The 13,658-nt window shown below is 32.9% G+C and overlaps 1 non-coding gene across 1 annotated transcript; it reads left to right on the top strand.

The window, feature by feature from the left end:
* Positions 1-12,720: 12,720 nt before the first annotated feature.
* On the top strand, positions 12,721-12,794 carry TRNAI-UAU. Its single transcript has one exon. It is a non-coding gene; the product is annotated as a tRNA-Ile (tRNA).
* The last annotated feature ends 864 nt before the right edge of the window (positions 12,795-13,658 follow it).

The raw sequence follows: 13,658 nt of genomic DNA, 5'->3' as shown, positions 1-13,658 counted from the left end.
TGGATAACTTGAAGCATCCTAATGGATGATAAGGGAGAGAAAACAATAATCCATCAGCAAGAAAAAGTAAGCGAAGATCCACATGTGCTTGAAATCATTTTGAAACTAATCCTGAAATCCGCTACTTGGTTCACCTCTATCAATTAATCTCCATGAGTAAATCCTGAAACACTCTTCTATCAAAGTATTGTTTCATTTTTTTGAACACATTTTGTAGTTTTATTTTTTCACTTTGAAATAAGCTAAGCAATGATATAAATGATGATCAGATCACATACTCCGCCGGCACCGCCGTATGAAATGAATAGTCTAAATAAAATAGTTTTAGTTATGATAACGGCCTAGAGCTAACCTAATTCAAGATTAGTAGCGTATCATTGGGTGGCTTCCAAATTGGGATAATACATGTAATTAAGAAGAATGAATGTTGATAGTCAACATTTCAACAATAACAACTTGATTGGACTGTTTTCAAACTACAAATAAAAATAGCTGCTTGAAAACCCTTTTGTGTAGTCAAACCTCATAAAACAATATGAACAATAATGTTATGGAGTACGTATTCATCTAATCAACTTATATTATTGATTGAACATTAATAGAAATTCTTATGAAATAATTTGCTGAATTCTATCACAAGTATTAATTACGGAATTTTTACCATATACCACTAAGTTTTAACTTAATTCATCATATGCTACCAAAAACTTTCTAATTTACCATTTACCATTGAGTTCCTGTGCAATACCACAAAATACCTTTTTTGGTAACTACCGTTAGTCTACCGTTTGGAGTATTTTACTAATTCACCATATACCCATATTTATAAAGTTATTTCACCATATACCATTAGATTAAAAGATATTTCACCATATACCTAGAAATTGCAACGACTATTTTAATTGTTGCGTTTACTATCTTTTGCTGCTTCACTATTCTTCTCTTGAGCTCCTTCAACTCTTGCTTCAACATGCTCTCGTCTCCATGACATTATAACCCGAAAGGACATTTTTCTCGGCATTACCCTTGCACCATCTAAATTCCTCACATACATCACCCTTATAGTACAACTTTTGTGGAATTTTTGCCGAATCACAGCTCCTTATTGCAAATTTCTTCCCACATGTACAAGCTCGTATGTATGCATATTCATAAGAAGATGATGATTTCTAACATCTTTGCAAATGCTTTTAGAACGGTAAATTGCTACTTCAATTTCTTAAGTATTATGTTTATATATATAAATTATTTGTAACAACTGTCAACGGCTAATTTTTTTTAAAAAAAATTAAGCTGTTGCAATTTCTGGGCATACGGTGAAATATCTTTTATTTTAATGGTATATGGTGAAATAACCTTATAAACATGGGTACATGGTGAATTAGTAAAATATTCCAAACGGCAGACTAACGACAGTTATCAAAAAAGATATTTTGTGGTATTGCATAGGAACTCAGTGGTACATGATGAATTAGAAAATTTTTAGTGATATATTATAAATTAAATTAAAACTCAGTGATATATGGTGAAAAAGTCGTATTAATGAATCCATCTACCTAAGCGGGTGGCTGCGCAACAAAACAAGCAAAATTCACAAGAGACAAAAGGTTGGCGTTCAAAACTTGATGATTGTTTTTTTGCATTTTGATATTTATCCATAAAATTTTTGTTTTTCCTGAAACCAGATTTTATCCATATGTAAATATGCAATTGCCAGGTAGCATCAAAAAGGTCAACTTGATATATGCATGTAATTGTATTACAAGAAAATCTAGGCACCTCTTGCTAAATACAAGTATACAACAACAATTTAAGATACTGATCCGTTTAAAGATGGTAATGATTTTATTTATTTATTCTAATAAGTTAGGGTATAGTGTTAAGAGAAAACTATTCTAACTTCTTATTTACCTTTTCTTTAAAAAGAAAAATAATATAACAATCTTCTTACATACTGTTGGATAATATTCCTCCTTATTATTAGAATTTGCTAAAAATAAATAAAGGAGAATTTACAAGAAAGAAGAGAAAAAGAAGGAGAGTAGTAGCAAAATAAGAAATAATCAATGACAAATTATATAACGATAATTTGCATCATTAGTTATTAGATATAGGCTGATTATAAATATGTAATCAGATTATTTGTTAATTGAAAATTGAGATTGAATTTGTATCACATTATTTTTGATAAACAGAAGTACAATCACTACTAGAAAACAGCTTGATTCCGACGGACAAAATCCGTCGGAATCATCGGAAATTCCGTCGGAAACTAGCCTTTCGACGGAATTCCGTCGGAATCCGTCTGTCGTAAAAACCTTCGTCGGAAATTCGACCGTCGGAAGGCTAGTTTCCAACGGAATTTTCGACGAATTTATTTCTATCGGCGCTGTTTTTGACTTTAATCGAGAGTCCATCGCAATTTTCCGACGGAAAAGATTCTGTCGGAATATATACCTCTTTCGACGGAAAATTTCCGTCGAATATACCTCTTCCGACGGAATTTTTCGTCGAAATCTACTTCCATCTGACGGAAAATTCCGTCGAAAAAGTTAATAAAAAAAAATTATAAAAAAGGCCCACCCACCATCCCCACCACCAGCCCACCCCCTGCCCCCCTACCCACCCATACCCCCCTGCCCACCCACACCACCCACCTTAAACCCACCAGTCCCCCTAACCCGAAACCCTTACCCCTAACCCGAACCCACCCACCAAACCACCAGTCCAACAACCCATTTTCCAACCAAACCACCTGCTCCGTATCCCCTCCCCACCACCCTAACCCGTATTCCACCCAAAACCCACCTCCTAACCCTAACCTAACCAAACCCACCACCTTAACACACCCCACTACCTTACCCTAACCCTCCTAAACAAAACCCCAGATCTAAAACCACCCACCACGGCCCACCCGATCCACCCACCACGATTAAAAAACAAAAAAACGCAATTAAAGACGCGAAAAACATCCACAGCAACCACGGTACCAGCCACCACATCCACACCCACCACAGCAACCACCGAAAATATATAGAAAAAACACACAAAAAAAAAACAAATTAAAGACTCAAAAAACTTACCTTAATAACCGAAATTGGCTTGGAATTCTTGAATTTGGTTTAAATAGGCCAAATTTGACCATGAAAAGTCTAGATCTAGACTTTTCATGGTCGAATTTGACCAAAATAACCATTAATTTCTATAACTTTGAAACGTATAACACCGTCGTCACACTGCGCCGTCACACCACCCGCCGGAAAAAAAAATCAAGAAAGAGAATAAATGAGGAAATAGAAGAAAGAAGGGGCGTAGAGGAAGAGGAGAAACAGAAGGGCGTAGAGGAAGAGAAGGAGAAGGAGAGGGGAAGAGAAGGAGGAGGAGAGAGAAGAAAGAAGGGGCGTAGAGGAAGAGAAGGAGAACTGGAGAAGGAGAGAGAGAGAAAGAGAAATCAGAGAGGAGGAGGAGAGAGAACGATAAATTAGAAAGGATGAAAAGAAGGGGGAAGGGCGTTGGTTTTAGGGTTTGACTGGTAAAGGTGGTTAAAGGGGTTATGCTCTAATTCTTGCGACGGAATTAAATTCCGTCAGAACTAAATGCTTCCGACGGAATATTTCGTCGGAACTAAATGCTTCCGGCGGAATATTTCGTCGGAAGATATTTTCTGACGGAATATTTCGTTGGAAGCTTTTAGTTTCGAGGGAATTTAATTCCGTCGCAAGAATTCCGAGGGATTTTCCGTCGTAACTTATCTTTTCCGACGGAACTTTCTGACTGATCCTAATTCCGTCGGAAAATTCGAATTTTTCGACGGAATTTAGGTCCGTCAGAAAAACGGCCTATTTCTAGTAGTGAATTTAAATTTGAGAGTATACCATCGAATATTAGTTTATAGTTTATAAACGTTTTGTGAGTTAATCTATTATGTTATATAGATATAATTGTTACCTATTTTGTTTATACACAAAGGGAAAGTAAATATTATTCTCGCTGCAAGATTATTTGTGATCTTTCCCAACACATACAAATCTAGCTAGAGTACAATAATCACGACGTACGAAGTATAAATTATCTAAATTTATGTGAGCTTTATTTCCTGTACTATTATAAGTATAAATAAAATAAGTTAAAATAAGGTAAATAAATTGAGGTCTTGAAATTAATGTTTTTTAATAATAATAATAATAATAATAATAATAATAATAATAAATAATAATAATCCAAGGAATAAAATCATAACTTAGAAGCATTAATGTACTATTAGATGAATTCTACATTAATATTTCCATTCCTTAATGATATTGTATACTTCGTATGAGCATTAATTCTCATCTTTCACTTTCAATTCACTTAAAATTCACGTTTTAATTTATTAACTATATTTACTACGAATATAATTTTTTATTCACTTTAATGGACTAAATCCCAATACCAGAGTACATTATTCATCTATATTTATTAATCAATCAAACCTCATTTTGGAATTTGGATAGCAGCTCTTGGCAAAGACAATAGTTGTGGTTTGTGTCATAAGGTCCACCATGGGGAGGTGGCAACTAGGGTTTTTGTTAAATTGGCTTGCCTACAGGGAACAAGATGTCCAATCAAAATCCAAAAAAAGTTGAAGTATCCTAGGAAAACGAAGAAATTGATAGTTAATAATCAAAATAGTTTGATATGAATTTAAAATAAGTACAATAATTATTGAAAACAAAGATGTTAAAGTAAGAAATTAAAAAATTAAAAAGGCTTTATTTAAAACATATACTTTCTCCTCCTTTTATTATGATATTTGGGCATTTTTTCATAAAAAAAAAAATATCGAGTATTTTGCATTTGTTAATATACATGTAATTTTATTTTTTTTTCCTAACATAAATAAGTCAAAAGAAATCGATAATTAAAAAAATATGTATAAATTTGTTAGACTATTTCAAGTTAAAAGAGAACGAAAGAAATATGAATAAAAAATGAAGCAAAATTGACGGTATAGATTGTAGCACAAAGATTACACGTGAAGCTTGGGGATGATAAGGAACATCGGAACTTGGCCAACCACCATTATTCTTCTTCCTTATTATTACTGCTTCCACAAGCATTTCAGTCTAGCTATGCTTCTCACTGTTGCTGTTGCAGACGTGATTAGTTTATTGCAGGTTTTCTGCTATTGGGTTAATTATTTTCTTTTTTTTTCTTTTTTTATTTTCTTATTACAGTTATAAAAGTAAAAATATATATATATATATATATATATATACTTTTTCCTTTTCTTTATAATCATTCCGTATTTTAATATGTGTTACAGTTTGACTTTTTTCATTATTCAAAAAACTATTGATTAGTTTACTAATATATAGAAACCTAATGTTATTGTACAATACATTGTTGGATTCGTTATTATGTATACTTTTATAATATCAATTTTCCTATCATTTCACTAACATATAATTAGATAAATTAATGGTCAAAATTATGTTTCGGTATGCGTGGTTGATCAAACTGTAAACACTTATTTAAACACAAAGGGAGTAGTTGCAACACACGCTTTATCACGGTATTTAAAGATAAGTGAACATCACGTGATATAACACTTAAAATGGGTTTAAGAGGTTGTTACGAGTATAATCAAGTTGGTCATGTGCTTTAAATAAAAGTAATAGTACAATTTTCACCATAAAAATCTTCCTTTTATAGTATGTTGCAAACTTACAATTATAAAGAAACAGAGGAATAAAGTATATATATATATATATATATATATATATATATATATATATATATATATATATATATAAGAAAATGTAAATCATACTTTGCTTAGAAACTTTTTCTATACCTTACCAGATTTTTTACTAGCTAGTTTTATAAGTGTGGAATGGATTTTTTTTATTAAATAAGATAAGAAAAGTGGACAATACTTATTCAAGAAACTAACATCAACCTAAAAAACATTCTTATAGATGAATTATTATATATAGATGATCTGAATAGATCGATTGATACTATATTGATTATTATTGACATATTTTTTTATTTGTAAGTTTGAGTACGTGCTCCATTTAATATACTCCTCTTAACTAGTGGCGGATCTTGGCCAACAATATTAGAGGGGTCGAGATTTAAATCTTTTTACCTCTCACTCAAAACTAATCGCTATATCCTAATATTTTATAAGTAAAATAAGGTTATTTAACTTCATTAATTAAGTAATCATAATAATTTACCAGGGGCCGAACCCTAAATGGCCCCGGTGAAAGGTCCTCCTCTGCTCTTAACTTATTAAAAGAAACCTCAGTCTCAATTTGTTTTTCCTAATTAAATACCGATATTCTTTATAACAACAAAAAAAAAATCAAATTATTAAACGAAATTTAAAAAAAAAAAATAAAGGAAGTGCAAATAAGTGAATAACTAATGAAACTAAACCATGGCCTTAAACTAATTTTTTTCTTCATATATATAATTGGTGATTAATAATTTGTTAAATGCCAATGCCGTAACATTGTTCAATCACGAGGAAACAAAATGTTAGTGGATCGGAGCTTTAATAAGAGCATAAAGGCCATATAATTAGACATCTTAAATATAATTGGGACAAATTAATAAGATTAAATATAATTAAGATTAAAGAAATCAAATGGCCCATTAAGCTCTTAAAGAAGTTATTTTTATCTAAGCACATGGCCTCCATATTGTGATCATACTCATCATCATAGTACATAGAATCATGCACCGTAAAATTGCTCGAATAAATTAATTTAAACTCGTGAAAATTTATAAAAGGCTTGTAAAAATATAAAAATTGATAAAAATAATTTTCATTTTTGTCGATTTGTTTAAAATAATCCCAACTATGAATTATTTTTAAATAATTCAAACTTTAGGGGTCATTCGCTTATAATGGGTCCAACGGCGGTTACCCAACCTATTACAGCAGGTTAAAGGACACGTATCACCACGCGATGGCTGAGAAATTAAAAAAATTAAAAAAAAAAAACTTTTCAGAATTTTCACCATATACCACAACAAACTTTCTAATACACCAAATACCACTCAGTTAATGTACATTAATACAAAATGCCTTTTTTGGTAACTGTCGTTAGGCTGCCGTTAACTCCGTTAGTAATTAAGGTTAATTGTGCCACGTGGTTGTCACTTATTGGCTCTTATTAATATTATCTAATTAATTACTTAAATAAAGATATAAAAAAAAAGAAGAAAAAAACAGCCACCACCAACGTCCCCAGCCAGCCACCACCCTATCCTGACATCCCCCGCCGGCACGAATTCGACCAGAACCCCTCCTGTCGGCACGGGATTCGACCAAAACCCCCCGTCGGCGCTCTTCCCCTGAACCGCCGTGCCGCATCTCCCACGAAAACCCTCCCCTAACCACCATGCCCGCTCCCAGGAAAACCCTCCCCTAACCACCATGCCCGTGCCCAAACCCCCCTCCCCCACGTTGGTGAACGAATTCGCCCCGTCCCGGTGCCATATCCACCCCACTAAACCACCACGTACGCCGAAACCCTAAATCCCAAATCTAGGGTTTCGATTCTGGTGTTTTAGGGCTTCGTGGTGGTGGTTTTCAGCAAGTTAGGCGGCGGTTTGTGGTGGTTTTGCGGCGGTCTCGTGGTGGTACTTTCAGCAAGTTAGGCGGCGGTTTTGTGGCGGTTTTCATGGTTGTTTTGTGGTGGTTTCGTGTTATGGTTTTCGGATAAGGTGCTGGCTGGGGTCGGTGTTGTTGCCGGCGGGGAGGAGGGTAGTCGCCAGCAAGCTAGGAAGTGTCTGGGGTCGGGATTGTCGTCGGCCAGGGGTGGCGGTGGCTTGTATTGGTGGTGTTTAATTTTATTTTATTTTTTAAAATAATTTTTCTAAAGTTAATTAATTAAATAAATAATATTGATTAGAACCAATTAAAAGCTGCCACGTGGTACAATTAACGTTAATGACTAACTGAGTTAACGAAATGACATGTTGTGACATTTATGTTAAACTCAGTGGTATATGGTAAAAAAATCCGAAAACTTTTTAAAAAAAAAAAAAAAAAAAAATCCCAGCCCCCACAGTACGTCCGTACATACGTAACCCACCTCACCCATGGTTGTTTCCGCCGGCAACCCCTGCCGCCTTCCCCCAGCCGTCGGCAGTGCAGTCCCCACCCATGGCCATTTCCACGGGTAGTCCTTGCTGCCATCCCCGGCCCCTACCCGCTGGCAATGCAGTCCTCACCACCCCCGTTGAAAAAACTCGCTTTCTCTCTCCTCTGTACCAACAATGGCGGCTACTACTACTATGTCGTCATCGGTTCGATTCTCAGTCGATAACTGACCGACATCTCCTAACAGATCCTTCACCGCCGTGAACAGGATTCGGAGTCCGTTTTCCAGCGACAACAAGGAAGAAGAACATGTTTCGGCGGGTAGGTTGTGGAGAGGGGGATTCCAATAGCTGGGGTGGGGGCAGCGTTGCCGGCGGGTGGAGGGGATGGCAGCGGGGCTGAGAAAATGGTGGTAGTGGGTGGTGATACTGTGGTCGTGGGTGGGGGGCTGGGTTTTCTTTCCTTTTTTTTTTTATATTATTATTATTATTTTTTCAACTAATTACGTAGTGACATGTGTACCTTAAACCCAAAAAACAAATTTTACTTCTTTTACAGGTTATCGGTCACTTGGGTCCAATAAAAGTTAATGACCTCAAAAGTTCGGATTATTTAAAAATAATCCATAGTTGGAATTATTATGAGCAAATCGATAAAAGTTGAGATTATTTTAACAATTTTTCCGTACAAAATAAGAGCGTAAATATGTACTGAATTCATTTGTATTAAATTATTTTGGGAGAAATGAGAGAAGAAGGGAATAGATATGAGGAAAATGGCTGAATAAATGGAGTTATTATTTAGAGGTCACGTATAAGGCCGTGCAAGTCAATATCGGAGTTTATGAAATCAACATCAGATTTTTAAATTTTCATATATATTGTATACCTTACTATGCAATAGTTTGCGAGTTTGTATACATATGTTTATGAATTACGAAGTACATTATATATATGATTAATAAACTTATAATTAATTAATGATAATTCAGCGTCAACTTAATTATAATTCAGCGTCAACTTTAGTAAAATATAAAGTATGAAGTATTTAATTACTTCGTACTAGTTTCCACAAATGACTCAACTCGCTTCTTTAAAATGTATTCGTACAATGGTACTTTGCTTTTCTCCCTCAAGTTATAATTGTCTCCTCAAATGACCACAAGATCACATTCTATTATTGTTGATGGATAATTATTCCCCACTTAATAATAAGGTTTAAATTAAACAATATGAAATATGTACTCAATATATATTTTACTCTATTAAATTAATCTTACCTTTAACTTATGCTTTTCTTCTTGCATTTGGGGATTATTTTTTTAAGCTGCATGGATTTGATTCGTATTATTATATTTGATGTTCATCATGACACGCACCTCTCTATCAACAGTTTCCTTGCAAAAAAAATTTCATCATTCAAAGGACTCCAATGTAAATGACATTTCTTAACTTGGATTGGCCTAGAAAAATAATGGAACCAAATTTTATTTTTCTTAGAAAGTTAAATTTTTGTATAAAAATTAAGAATCAATATATACCATACACAATAAGTTAATAAAGTAAAAGTATGTACATAAAATTCAACACATTATATCATCCATATATGAGACAATTTATTAACATTGAAGTTACAATAATGTAATAACTAATTTCGAACAAAAGAAGCTGGAATTTTGCCAAAACATTGAACAGATACTCCTTACTCTTATAGGATAACGTCAATATGGGTTAGTGACGAAGCAAGTTAAATGGGTGGAATGAAGGCCAATTGTATCATACGAGTATCATAACAGTGGAGATGCATAACTCAGAAAGCCAAGAAGGAAGTCACATGATGTCCAATCAAAATTACAAGTGCCCTTTCTTGAGCCACCAAAAAGGTGAGCATGATTTAGCTCTTTTGTCATATATATATACTTATAATAGTAGTAATTATTCGCTAGGATATATAATTTCATAATAATAGTGAGCCGATTGTTTAATTATTTAATTACATTAATGTCAAAGTTAAGGATGGGTTAAAAACCTCTTTGTGTGGTATCACTTGACATTTATACTTAGTGGTCGTATTATTGTTAGCATTTTTATTACAGCATTAAGTACTTGTTCATTTGACATTAAAACTTACGTGGAATAAAATTTGTAGAAAGTGTGAGAAAGTAAAATCAATAGATTTCATGGAAAACTATTGTTCTTACGTAAAATATTTTTACTACTCACTAATTTAAAATGTAAAAAAAAAAAAATATATTACGAGTACAAAAAATTAAGTGGAAAATCCAAGGTTAAAATAGTGGAATGAACCAACGCATAGTCGCATACATATAAAAAGTAAAGAGGCTGATCGAATTAGCTGTATTGTGTAGAAAGTGACAGCCTCTAGCTCTCCTTATCTATGGCATAAATTTAAATATTTCCAATCACAATTCAAGATTACACGAACTCAATAAACTAATTTATATTGTGTCTAAGGTAGGCAGGTGGATCACCTTAGAGAAAGGTAACAAGTAAAATAAGATAAGATGAAAAAGTTCTTAAATTAGTTCTTAACCTATAATATGAGCATTAGTTTGATTAGGTTACTTAATCAAGTGAATATATAATTAATTAGACGCATCATGCATGCTAGTGACCTTATGCTGAAAGAAAATTGACCATATAATAATAATAATAATAATAATAATATATCATTAGTTATAGAATTTGTAGATTAATTAATCTAATCCATTAAAGCATATCATTAATTATAGCTTTAATTGGTGCACAACTAGCCGAAAAATGATTGTGTTGTCCTCAAATTAAGGCTTTAATAAAGCACAAGTGTTATGGCTTCGAAAGTACATGTAAATTTAGGCTTCTAAAGTACAAGTAAATTTAGTACAAATATGAAGTATACTAGTGTTTGTCCGACGACTGCCCATGCATTGGTATCATATGTTGATGGATTAATTTCGTCATTGTTTGGTTTAATGAATTTATTCTCTATTAATCACATACTTCTTGATGCATTATACATTTAACGCTTTAATTTTATTTAGATATATATAAGTAAATAATGAGTATATGTATAACATGATAACATAATTTTAATGTGGATTACATTTGTAAGATTATAATTTTAAAAAAAGCCGATGTCTTCAATCTTCAAATAGAGTACTCACGTAATTTCTAATTTTTTGTGAATTTTAATGTTATTGAAGAGACTTTTTTAAAGCTATGAAATTATGTTCGTTATAGTATAGTAGCTAGGATCGCATGAAAATTCTTATACATACTTCATATATATACTCGTAGCTAGCAAATTGCTCGCTCAATGAATTAAGTGATATCAAAACGTAACAACCTCTCTTATTCACAACTGAACGATTCTCTAAATAGCTTAATCCAAATTTCAAAAACAATAACAACACAAAAAGAGAAAAAAGCAGTGGTAAAATATATCAGTCAAACGAGTTAAAGAAAACATTGGAACTATAGCAAAAATAAAACAGCAGGAACAAGAATGTCCCAAAATATGGAAGCAAGAATATGCGGTTAGTGGAGGGTCCATTGTATCCAACAACATAAAATGGGTAAAAATGGAGCATCGAATATCTAATTTTATTTTATCAATGGCTGTAAAAATAACACGGTCATCAAGGAAAACTTAACTGCATGTTCATAAAACGACCGTTGTCTCTTTAAACGAACATCTAATATTCCCACTACACTTTTTAAAGGGTCGTTTTTAGTTACTTTATTGTTGTCCTAAATTGGCAATTTTCTTTAGTTATTTCTAAGGTAAAGAAGAAAACTACCAAAAATGTGTTACCATACTCCGTATTATTGAAGCTTTTTGATCGAGTTGTATACACAGCTTTTTGCAATACTCACAAGTGAGTGTTATTGGATGATCTTGGGTTTCCTTTGTGTGGTGGATAGGAATTTTAATTTCGTACTTTGCAGTAATTGATTTTTTAACGATAATAAATTAAAGTTCGTTGATATTGCAACTCATTAAACAACTTTCGTACGTAGTATTAAAATAGTAAGTTTTTTATGCATCTCGTGATTTAAAACTCTATAAGCAAGCCAAAAAGTTGAAATCTGACCTTCAAATATATTGTGGCAAACGTTAGTTATTGTACATTTGGAAAGGAAGAAAATACCTTACAAGTTAGAGGTAAGATAATATACATACACCGTAACAAAAGTGTCAGATATTTTGTTTGGAGGAGCATTTTAATACTTTATTAGGTTGCTCCGTCTAATTATAATTGCAATATTTTTTAAATTGCAACGGAGCTATACTATATAATGTATAAATGTATACCTTAAATCCTTAATATTTGTATCATATGGACAATTGCAATTAACATTAATTCGAAAAAAACATAAACTCCGTAAAAATGGCTGAATTTCTGTAAAACATAACAGTGTGGTTGGTGTAGGAAAGAGAAAAAGGCGAGAAAACATATGATGGGCTTTTTACTTTTGCAGGGGAGTTGCCAGACTTGGTTTTGTACTTTGGGAATCTGCTTGGGCTTGTGCACAAAGCCTTCCTTTTAAAGCCCACTACAACAAAGCTGATTTATTTCATGTCTAAATAAAATTACTTTACTTAATTACACAACAATAAGTCCCGTAGCTCAGTTGGTTAGAGCGTTGGTCTTATGAGCCGAAGGTCGCGGGTTCGAGCCCCGCCGGGACTATTATTTTTGTTGGGTTTTTTTTTTTAATCGTATTACAAGTTATTCCGTCGAATTGTTTAACCCACAATCTGTGTTTTAAAACACCAAAATATTTACCATTCTAGTTGAAGCATCAAAATAAATCATTCCATATTTCCATGAACATATAAAAATGCTAAAGTATATAACTTTAAACACCTTTGAAAGGTCGTTGTACACAAGTCGGAAATTCTTGTGCTGCAATTTTTTAGTAGATGTGTCTTATATGTTTGAAACAAACAAATATAATTCATTATTGGTCTGTTTTTCTATGTTATTTGAGTAGGAATTAAGGATTTAAAGTCACTTGTTAGTATAGCTCACATCTAGTCATTTTACCATAGACTAGTACTTCATATACATTAGTCAATAATTTATCACTAAAAGTGTTGTGTTATCAGTCTTACCATCATCTACTTAAAATTGTCTTATGCATCCTCTCGCCCTCTAAAAATCCTTTTTCTATTATAACGACCTTTCCTAGTAATTTTTATATCATACCTATATGGCTATATTCATACCTATATGGCTATATCATACCTACAATGTGTTACACCCTACTATTGTAGTCTTCCTCCCTCTATTTTTACCATTAATTACAACTTGTACAACTTTAGAATTCCTTGTGAATGAAATGGAAAAGCCCATGATGTAACACATGATATGTTTTAGGACCAAAAAAGCCCATGATGTAAAACTTGATAAACTAAACACATGATATTTATGCATTTTGGGAGCCAAAAGCCCATGATGTAACACATGATTATTCGGACATACAGCATACATGGTCGTATAAAAATTAATACTTAGTAATTCGTATTGTTTTTGTTGTAGAATTGGTTAGTG

The sequence above is a fragment of the Chenopodium quinoa genome, unplaced genomic scaffold (assembly GCF_001683475.1).
Source record: "Chenopodium quinoa cultivar QQ74 unplaced genomic scaffold, ASM168347v1, whole genome shotgun sequence".
In the NCBI taxonomy this organism is placed as follows: Eukaryota; Viridiplantae; Streptophyta; class Magnoliopsida; order Caryophyllales; family Amaranthaceae; genus Chenopodium; species Chenopodium quinoa.
This window is presented reverse-complemented; position numbering and strand designations above follow the sequence as displayed.